At 45.6% G+C, this 11,408-nt stretch overlaps 1 pseudogene; it reads right to left on the bottom strand.

Annotated features, from left to right (window-relative positions):
- Positions 1-728: 728 nt before the first annotated feature.
- The window catches only part of LOC134340867 (F-box/LRR-repeat protein 6-like), a 77,732-nt pseudogene continuing 67,052 nt past the window's right edge, over positions 729-11,408 (bottom strand).

Raw genomic sequence — 11,408 nt, 5'->3', positions numbered from 1 at the left:
ATCAGACCACCTTGGAGAGTGGACTGTATGATGCTGGGGTCCGGGGAATATAAAGGAAATGGAAAAACCTTAAGGCAATAGATGTTTTATCTCCTGTAGTGCCTAGACCAAACTGTTTAACCATATACAGGTGGCTACTCTCCACAGTCAAGGCGTAGTTTACATTTAGTGACTGATGAAGCGTGAACCAGTTTGCTGGTCTGAGAGCGGGAGATCACCTCTCACTGTCACGCTGCAGTTCATGATCACGTATTGCCTCAGGAAACCCTCAACTGACCAAACCTGTCCCCCTTAACATCCGACATGCCCAAACTTCCTTTATGAATTGCATCTGCCTTGCAACGTCTGCCCAGCTCCCTCACAAGGCAGCTTCAAACTGCAGGCTCAGAGCACAACATATGGTCTGCTCAAGATGTAGATCAGGAATCAGGAACTCTTTTCAGTATTTTGCAGCAAATTGACTTCAGCCCAGGTTTGGTTTGGAACAATAAATGCTGCAGACCGCAGCCCAGAGTAGTTCCAAGCTGTACCTAGAATACATCTCGGCAGTCCCAGGCCCCGGCACAATGCAGTCAATATATTTTTTTGCTTTCTTTATTGATAGTGCTTTGAACTTTAAGGAAGGAGCGAAATCCTACATAAAAACTTTATGAAGGCACGCCTATGACAGCACCCTTTGTTTCTACCATTGGGCGGCAGCTGTTCCTGGTGTCTAATGAGCAGAGCCTTTAGCTGTCAGCCTCTCCCTGCGGCCTGTGGTCCCCAGTGGGTTGCTGCTCACCCACGCTGCGGCTCAGCAAGCGGTTGATCAACTGGCTGATCTCATGCTGGCCTCGGTAGATGCGCTTTAGGTCCTGGGGCAGACAGCAACAGGATGTAAGGTTCAGGTAGCTGAGCTGTGAGCAGCTGCTCACCACCACCCTGGAGAACAGAGAAAGAGAAAAATCAAACCTCTCTCCACAGACCTAAAGCAACAAACAGAAACATTTCCTGAGAGAACTGTGGTAATGAAAGGCAGGCTCTGCTTGCAGAGATTCTGCATGGAAAGGAAGATTTAATTAGACCGAATGTTTTTGTGACGAGAAAGCATTTCAGGATGTATACTGTATACATTTCTGACATTAAACTTGACCTTTGAACTGAATTAAGAAAAGATTCACTTTATTTGTCACGTGTATAGCGAAATAGCCATACACCATAAAGAAAGCAAAAGCAATGTTAACATTCATTTGGAGAGGACTAGAATATAAAAAGCAAGGATGTAATGCTGAGGTCTATAAGGCATTGGTCAGACTGCACTTGGAGTACTGTGAGCAGTTTTAGGCCCCTTATCTAAGAAAGGGTGTGCTGGCATTGGAAAGGGTCCAGAGGAGGTTCATGAGAATGATCCTGGAAATGAACAGGTTAATCCATCGGGAGTGTTTGATGGCTGTACCAGCTGAAGGTTAGGAGAATGAGGGGAGATCTCATTAAACGTAGTACGTAAATGCCATTACATAGAAAGCACGGCAGTACCTCCACTTAGAAGTTTGAAAACATTTGGCATCGGTGTGCAGTGGAGAGTATATCGACTGGCTGCATCACAGGCTGGTATGGAATGCCCTCGCGTGGAAAATCCTACAAAAAGTAGTGGATATGGCCCAGTCCATCACGGGTATGGCCCTCCCAACCACTGAGCACATCTACACAGAGCACTGTTGCAGTAAAGCAGTACCCATCAAGGACTGCTGCCACCCAGGCCATGCTCTGTTCTCACTGGTGCCATCAGGAAGGTGCTACAGGAGCCTCAGGACACACACCACCAGGTTCAGAAACAGTTACTGTCCCTCAACCATCAGGCTCTTGAACCAAAGGAGATAACTTCACTCACCCCAACACTGACCTGTTTCCATAACTTATGGAGTCACTTTCAAGGACTTTTCATCTCATGTTCTCGATATTTATATATTTATTATTTCCTTCTATTCTTTTGTATTTGCCTTTTAAACATTGTTTATCCATCCTGTTGGTGTGGTCTTTCATTGATTCTATTATGGTTATTGAAGTTACTGAGTATGCCAAAAGGATAATGAATCTCAGGGTTATATACAGTGATATATATGTACTTTGATCATAAATTTACTTTGAACTTTGATTAGACCACACTTGGCAGTATTGTGTTCAATTCTGGGTGCCTCAGTAGAGGAAGGATGCGGAAGCTTTAAAGAGGGTGCAGAGGAGATTCACCAGGACACTGCCTAGATTAGAGAGCATGTCACATGAGGCAAGGTCTAGTGAGCGAGGGCTTTTCACTTTGGAGCAAATGAGGATGAGAAGTGACCCGATAAAAGTGTACAAGATGATATCAGGCATAGATCGAGTGGACAGCCAGAGACACTTTCCCAGGAGGAAAGGGCTAATTTGAGGAGGCAAGATTTTCAGGTGATTGGAGAACAGTATTGGGGAATGTCAGGGGTAAGTTTCTTTTAAAAAACAGAGTGGTGGGTGCATGGAATACACTGCCAGGGGTGGTGGGGTGGTGGTAGAGGCAGATACATTTGGGAATTTAAGAGCCTCTATGATAGCCACATGAATAAAAGAAAAAAAAATTTCGGTGGCTCAGGTGCATTGAGTGTGAGTGTCAGTGTTGGAGCCCTACAGACGTCAGGAGAGATAGAGAAAAAAAAAGAGTATAAAAGGAGCAGCTTCGGGTAAGGCTGGGCTTTCCTGGCAGCACAACGTGATAAGTGTTGGTATCAGAGGCCAAAACTCAGCTGCAAATAAAATCAAGGGTCAAGCAGAGATGCCAGTACGCCAGTGATAGGAAGGCTTTGGCTTAACAGTTTTCAGTGTACGCACGCAGGCGGAGGCACAGATAAGAAGAGATAGCCTTTTCTTTAGTATAGAGGAGTCAGGATGGAATGCTCCTCCTGTCAGATGTGGATATTCAGGATACCTGACAGTTTCCCTGACGACTACACCTACAGGAAGTGCACCCAACTTCAGGGTCCAACTGACTGGGCCAAAGAGCTGGAACTGGAGTTGGATGTTCTTGGGATCATTTGGGAGGCTGAAGAAATTATAGGTGACTCTTTTGAAGAGGTAGTCAGACCCAGAGTACAGGCTTTGGACAGTAGATGGGTAACCACCGTGAGGAGTAAGAGGATTAGGAAGTATGTGCAGAGCGTCCTGTGGCCATTGTCCTCAGCAACAAGTATACCTATTTGGATACTACAAGGGGTTGGGGTGGGGGTGGAGAGACATCCACTGGGGCACAGCAGCAGCAGCCAGGCTGGTGGGTGTGTGGCCGGCTCTGAGGCTCAACAGGGAAGTGTAAAGTCAGGCAGTGCAGTAGTTATAGGGACCCAATAGTTGGGGGGACAGAAGGGAGATTCTGTGGCTTCAAAAGAAACACCAAGATCGTGTGTTGCCTCCCGGTTGCAAGGGTCCAGGACATATCAGAGCATCTGCAGGATATTCTCAATAGGGTGAACAGCCAGAGGTCCTGTTGCATATTGGCACCAACTACATAGGCAGGAAGGGGGAAGAGGTCCTGCACAGTGAGAATATAGAATTAAGCTACACAGGCCGATTAAGGTGGTTAAGGCGGCTTATGGAACGTTTGCTTTTATTAGTCAAGGCACTGAGTCCAAAAGTCAAGAGGTTATGTTGTAACTTCATAAAACTCTGGTTAGGCCACATGGAGTATTACGTACAATTCTGTTTGCCCCACTAGGAAAGATGCTGAGGGTGTAGAAGATGTTTACCAGGACTCTGCCTGGTTTAGAGGGCATGTGCTATCACGACAAGCTAGATAAGTGTATTGTTTTCTCTGGAGCAGCAGAGGCTGTGGGGAGATCTGATAGAAGTTAATAAGATTATAAGAGACTTCGATAGAGTAGACAGAGAGCATCTGTTTCTCAGAATTGAAATGTTTAATACCAGAGGACGTGCCTTGAAGGTGAGGGGGTAGGTTCAAACTGGATGTGAGGGGTAAGATTTTTTACTCAGAGTCGTAGATGCTTGGAATGTGCTGCCTGGTATGGTGGTAGAAGCAAATACATTAGAGTCTCTTAAGAGATGCTTGGACAGGCACACGGATGTGAGGAAGGTGGAGGCATAGGACATGCTATATAGGTAGGAGGGATTAGTGTTTGGGTGTTTTTAATTTGCTTTTTAGCTGGTTCGGCAAAACTTTGTGGGCTGAAGTGCCTGATCCCGTGTTGTACTCTTCTATGTTCTATGTTTAAAAATGGAGGGCTATATGGAAGAGAAGGGTTAGATTGATCTTCAAGAGCACATTAAAAAGTTGCACCACATCATGGGCTGAAGGGCCTGTACTGTGCTGTGTGGTGTTCTGTAGTCTCTGTGATATTAATTGGTCTTTTCACACTTCAAATCTACAATATAGCAAAGGTGAGCACCACACTGATAACTACCTGACAGCATCCAAGGTGACTTTTGTCCCAGCCAGGTTGAGGGAGCGTAGGATGACATTGCCCTCAGTCCCTGCCAGGATCTCCATGGCTAGCTCAAGGTCCTTCCCTTTGTAGAACTGACCACTGATATCCAGCACCTCCAAAGAGTGTCTCCACTTCAGAGCTATTTGCTGTGAGCCCTGCTTAGCCAGCTGTAGCGTGCTATAATCCAGTCCCAGGAACAACCGCGAGAGGTCTGGTGATAGAACAAGCAGAGAGTTTCGTAAGAACCCAAGAGATTCTATAGATGCTGGAAATTATGCTCAGCAGGTCAAGCAGCATCTAAGGAGAGGAATAGTCAACATTTCAGGAAGGGTCTTGGCCCAAAACGTTGACTGTTGACTCCTTTCCATACGTGCTGCCTGACCTGCTGATCTTCAAAAGAAATCACTTTGGCTCGTTAGCCTCAGATACTATAAGATTGTCAGGGGCAGGCCATTCGGCCCCTCAAGTCTGTTCCACCATTCAGTAAGATCCAACTTTCCTTATGTTTCCTCTCCCCACATGTACTGGTTTTGGTTTATTATCGTCACATGTACTGAGGTACAGTGAAAGCTCGTCTTCTGTTCATGCAGATCATTTAATTACACGGTGCATTGAGGTAGAACAGTGGAAAATAATAACAGAATGCAGAATAAAGTGTTGCATTCAGAGGAAGTGCAGTGCAGCTAGACAATAAGGTGCAAGACCATAACACAGTAGATTGTGAGGTCAAGTGTTCATCTTATCGTACTATGCAACCGTTTAATAGTCTTATTACTGCAGGGTAGAAGCTGTCTTGAGCCCACGGCTGCAAGAAACTGCAGAGAGTTGTGGATACAGCTCAGCACATCACAGAAACCGTGGACTCTGCCCGCAGTTCTTGCTGACTCAGTAAAGCAGAAGGACACCACCCACTCCAGGCATTCTCTCTTCTCCCCTCTCCCAACAGGCTCAAGGACAGCTTCTATCCCACTGTTATCAGAGTCTTGAATGGACTCCCTTGTACAATAATATAGACAATTGACCTCACAATCTACCTTGTTGTGATCTGTTTACCTGCTTTTCTCTGTAGCTTTACCATTACACACATGAAAAAACTCTAAGATAAAGAACACAATAATAAAAAAACCACAATAAAGATAAATACACAGATAGCTTTGATACATAGATTACATGCATGCCCGTAAAATGATGCCAGACACAGGAGTGTCTGTACATAAGGTGACTGACAGGATATGATAAAGTAGTGGTGGTTGGGGGGTGTGGAGGGGTGGGTTAGTGGGTGGAGGTGTTGATCAGCCTTAGTACTTGGGGAAAGTAACTGTTTTTGAGCCTGGTGGTCCTGGTGTGGATGCTACGTAGATTCGTCCCTGATGGGAGTGGGACAAACAGTCCATGAGCAAGGTGGGTGGGAGCCTTCATGATGCTACTGACTCTTTCTATAGCGCTAGCAGCTTGTTGTGGTTTAGAGGGTGCTAAGAAATACGTTACTAACCAATTGGGATAATTGTTATGGTTTTGGTGTATTTGAAGATACTGTATGCGCGGGGTTTTGGGGCAGAAGGCGGGAGAGCAAGACAGAGGATGGACCAGGTGCTGTGAGTCCGCTAACGGGGTCGGACCCCGAGCGGGACGTTCGGCGAGGAGACGGAGACGGACTCGTGTGGAGCGTCTGGTTGACCACCGTTATTGGTCCCAGGCGGCCGGTCGAGGTGGTCCGAGGGGGGGCTCACAGGGTGAAGAAGAAGGTCCTTGAGCTCCAACGGTTTTTGTGCACGAAGAGATTGAACTTTGATAAGTGTGGCGCCTTTTATTTTCCTTTTATATTTTATTCTCTTTTAATTATATAGTTCCAGTAATATCTATAAACTGTAAATCATTTAATTGCATCTGTTATTTGGGCAGGGTGGGGTACCTCACACAGCATCCACACAAACGAATTATCCAGTTTGGCGGGGCCGAGGCTGTTTCCCTAGACGACAGCGAGCCGAGCGACCCTGAGGGTGGCCAGGGGGGAGATAGAGATAGAGATAGAGATAGAGATAGAGATAGAGATAGAGATATACACACACCCCAAAAGAAAAAAAAACCTAAACCAACTAGAAGAAAATTAAACTAAACTGAAGAAAAAGAAAAGAAAAAGAATGGGCTATTATGATACCTCAGATAAGACCATTAGTGTCGTTAACTCTGCTCCTCTCTCCGTATATTGAAGTAACAAAACAGAATTGGAAAGGGTCAAATTACATCATATGAAAGTATTGAATAAATGGTCTCCAAATCTCTTCAAATTTAATAGAAGGGTCGTAAATGACGCTTCTAATTTTTTTCTAAATTTAAACAAGACATAGTTTGAGAAAACTATTGAAATGTAGTAGGAGGATTAATCTCTTTCCAATTCAATAATATGGATCTTCTAGCCATTAGTGTAACAAAAGCAATCATCCGACAAGCCGAGGAGGTCAGATGATGTTGTTCTATCACTGGTAAACCAAAGATTGCAGTAATAGGATGAGGTTGTAGATCAACATTCAAAACAGCTGAAATAATATCAAATATGTCATCCCAATATTTCTTCAGCAAAGGGCATGACCAAAACATATGAGTTAATGAAGCTATCTCAGAATGACATCTATCACATACAGGATCTATATGAGAGTAATAACGAGCTAATTTATCCTTGGACATATGAGTCCTGAGCTTTCCTGATTGTGTGGAATGTGTTCTGGAACCATGACTCTTTATTCTGAACTGTTATTGTTTTACCTCAATGCACTCAGTGACAATTTGACATATTTGAGACCAAATAATAGTGTCTTACATTTTTATAAAAGTCTCTCATGACACACAAATCCTCAGAGAGGAATCAAACAGAGGAAGAGGAGAGAGACAGTTCTCCCTACCTTGGCAGGGCAGAAGCTGTAGTGACGCCGGTGTGATCCGATAACAACCTCGGAGGTCCAAGCTCCGCAGCTTGGTCGACAGGTGCAGCAGCTTTACCAGAACCTCATCTGTGACCAGCGAGCATGAGGTGGCCAAGCACAGCTCCTCCAACTCAGAGAAGCCGACCTCAGGGGAAACGATCGCTGTGGAAACCCTTGGGAACCAGGCCAGATTCAGCAGTCTTAGAACCTGCACCAAATGACACAATTGGTTAAAGACTGGCAGTAGCTGGTTTACTGCAAAGAGGCAAGTTAACACAGACAGTAACTTCTACATATCAAAGGATTTGAGCACCTGAATCACCCTAGCATAGAAAACCACAAGCCAAGTGCTGCTAAATGGCAGTAACACAATGGGAGCCCTCCTGATCAGTACGGGAGCAAAAAGGCTTGCTTCGATGCAAAGTGATGTGATGCATTTCTACAATATAGGACAACGCAGCACAGGCACAAACCCTTCAGCCATCATGGCTATGACAACCACAATACCAAATTAAACTAAACATAATGAGCAATTGAGACTGCTAAACAAGAGAAGAGCCCATGGTGTTACAGGAAAGATACTATATAACCATATAACAACTACAGCACTGAAACAGGCCATCTCGGCCCTTCTAGTCTGTGCTGAACTCTTACTCTCACCTAGTCCCAGCGACCTGCACTCAGCCCATAACCCTATACTAGCATGGACAGAGCAGTGGCTGACTGGCAGGAAGCAAAGAGTGGGAATAAAGGGGGCCTTTTCTGGTTGGCTGTCATTGACTTGTGGTGTTCCACAGAGGTCTGCTTCTTTTCGTATTATATGTTAAGCTGTATGACAGAATTGATCACTTTGTAGCCAAGTTTGTGGATCATACCAAGATAGGCAGAGGGGCAAGTAGTGTTAGGGAATCAGGGAGTCTGCAAAAAGACCTAGCCAGATTAGGAGAGTGGGTAAAGAAGTGGCAGATGGAATATAGGGCAGGGAAGTGTATGGTCATGCACTTTGACAGAAGGAACAAAGGTGTAAACTATTTTCCAACTGGAGAGAAAATTGAAACAGCAGAGGTGCGAAGAGACTTGTGCAGGTTTCCCTAAAGGTTTACTTTGCAGGTTGAGTCGGTGGTAAGGAAGGCAAATACAATGTTAGCATTCATTTCAAGAGGACTAGAATATAAAAACAAGGATGTAATCCTGAGGCTTTATAATGCATTGGTCATATAAGGATATCTAAGAAAGGATGTGCTGGCACTGGAGGGGCTCCAGAGCAGGTTTACGAGAATTATCTCAGAAATGAAAGGGTTAACGTACAAGAAGTGTTTGATGACTTTGGACCTGTACTTGCTGGAATTTAAAATAATTAGGGGAGGGATCTCACTGAAACCTATTAAGTATTGAAAGGCCTTGATGGAGTGAAAGTGCAGAGGATGCTTCCAGTAGTGGAACAGTCCAGGGCAGGCTCAGAGAAGAGGGAGGGCACTTCCGAACAGAGAAGAGGTGGAATTTCTTTAGCCAGAGGGTGGTCAATCTGTGGAGTTCACTGCCACAGAAGGCTATGAAGGTACATTAGGTACATTTAAAGTGGAGGTTGATAGTTACTTAATTATTCAGGGTGTCAAGGGTTATGGGGAGAATGCAAGAGACTGGGTTTGAGAGGGAAAGTAAATCAGCCGTGAATGAATGGCAGAACAGACTCGATGGGCCAAATTTCCTCATTCTGCTCGTATGTCTTATGGTCTTACAGCATCGTAAAGAGACAAGCCAACATGGATGGTGAAATTTACATAGTGAAGGGCTTGAGCACCTGAATTACCCAGGCTACGAGCTAAGTGTTGGAAGATGGCACTGACAGATGGGCGCCCACTAGTCCATATGGTGGGCTGAATGGCCTGCTTCCATGCTTTGTGACTCTCTGCCTTTCTGGAGCACAGAATAGCATAGCATGGGTACAAGCCTTACAGCCAATGATGTAAATTAAATGTTTTTTCGGTTGAGGACCAGTACTATGAAACACTGGTCTATCTTCTACCTGCCTGCATGTGCTCAGTATCTCTCCATTCTTACCCGGTTTGTGTACCTGTCTAAACCACAACTATCGCATCTGCTTCCCCCACCACCCCTGGCAGCCATTTCCACACCCTTAAAGCCATTGAAAAGTTCAAAGTAAATTTGTTATCAAATTTCATATATGTCACCATATACAACCATGAGATTCATTTTCTTGCAGGCATTCACAGTAAATGCAAAGAAACACAATAGAATCAATGAAAAATTGCACACAACAAAACACAAAAAGAAAAATAGTAATAAATAATAATATAAATAAGCAATAAATATTGAGAATATGAGATGAAGAATCCTTGAAAGTGAGTCCACAGATAGTGGGAACACACATCAAAGTTGCTGGTTAACGCAGCAGGCCAGGGAGCATCTCTAGGAAGAGGTACAGTCAACATTTCGGGCCGAGACCCTTCGTCAGGACTAACTGAAGGAAGAGTTAGTAAGAGATTTCAAAGTGGGAGGAGGAGGGGGAGATCCAAAATGATAGGAGAAGACAGGAGGGGGAGGGATGGAGCCAAGAGCTGGACAGGTGATTGGCAAAGGGGATATGAGAGGATCATGGGACAGGAGGTCCGGGGAGAAAGACGGGGTGGGGGGGGGGAAAGAGGATGGGCAAGAGGTATAGTCAGAGGGACAGAGGGAGAAAAAGCAGAGTGAGAGAAAGAATGTGTGTATAAAAATAAATAACAGATGGGGTACGAGGGGGAGGTGGGGCATTAGCGGAAGTTGCAGAAGTCGATGTTCATGCCATCAGGTTGGAGGCTACCCAGACGGAATATAAAGTGTTGTTCCTCCAACCTGAGTGTGGCTTCATCTTTACAGTAGAGGAGGCCGTGGATAGACATGTCAGAATGGGAATGGGATGTGGAATTGAAAGAGTTAGTCCTTACTCTTAATAATTTCTCCTTTGGCTCCTCCCACTTCCTCCAAACTAAAGGTGTAGCTATGGGCACCCGTATGGGTCCCAGCTATGCCTGCCTTTTTGTTGGCTTTGTGGAACAATCTATGTTCCGTGCCTATTCTGGTATCTGTCCCCCACTTTTCCTTCGCTACATCGACGACTGCATTGGTGCTGCTTCCGGCACGCATGCTGAGCTCGTTGACTTTATTAACTTTGCCTCCAACTTTCACCCTGCCCTCAAGTTTACCTGGTCCATTTCCAACACGGCCCTCCCCTTTCTAGATCTTTCTGTCTCTATCTCTGGAGACAGCTTATCTACTGATGTCTACTATAAGCCTACTGACTCTCACAGCTATCTGGACTATTCCTCTTCTCACCCTGTCTCTTGCAAAGATGCTATCCCCTTCTCGCAATTCCTCCGTCTCTGCCGCATCTGCTCTCAGGATGAGGCTTTCTATTCCAGGACGAGGGAGATGTCCTCCTTTTCTAAAGAAAGGGGCTTCCCTTCCTCCACCATCAACTCTGCTCTTAAACGCATCTCCCCCATTTCACGCACATCTGCTCTCACTCCATCCTCCCGCCACCCCACTAGGAATAGGGTTCCCCTGGTCCTCACCTACCACCCCACCAGCCTCCGGGTCCAACATATTATTCTCCGTAACTTCCGCCACCTCCAACAGGATCCCACCACTAAGCACATCTTTCCCTTGCCCCCTCTCTCTGCTTTCCGCAGGGATTGCTCCCTACAAGACTCCCTTGTCCACTCGTCCCCCCCATCCCTCCCCACTGATCTCCCTCCTGGCACTTATCCTTGTAAGCAGAACAAGTGCTACACATGCCCTTACACTTCCTCCCTTACCACCATTCAGGGCCCCAGACAGTCCCTCAGGTGAGGCGACACTTCACCTGTGAGTCAGCTGGGGTGATATACTGCATCCGGTGCTCCCGATGTGGCCTTCTAAATATTGGCGAGACCCGACGCAGACTGGGAGACTGCTTTGCTGAACACCTACGCTCTGTCCGCCAGAGAAAGCAGGATCTCCCAGTGGCCACACATTTTAATTCCACATCCCATTCCCATTCTGA

The sequence above is a fragment of the Mobula hypostoma genome, chromosome X2 (assembly GCF_963921235.1).
Source record: "Mobula hypostoma chromosome X2, sMobHyp1.1, whole genome shotgun sequence".
Taxonomy (NCBI): domain Eukaryota; kingdom Metazoa; phylum Chordata; class Chondrichthyes; order Myliobatiformes; family Myliobatidae; genus Mobula; species Mobula hypostoma.
The sequence above is the reverse complement of the archived record's forward strand: the minus strand, read 5'-3'. Positions and strand labels throughout refer to the sequence as shown.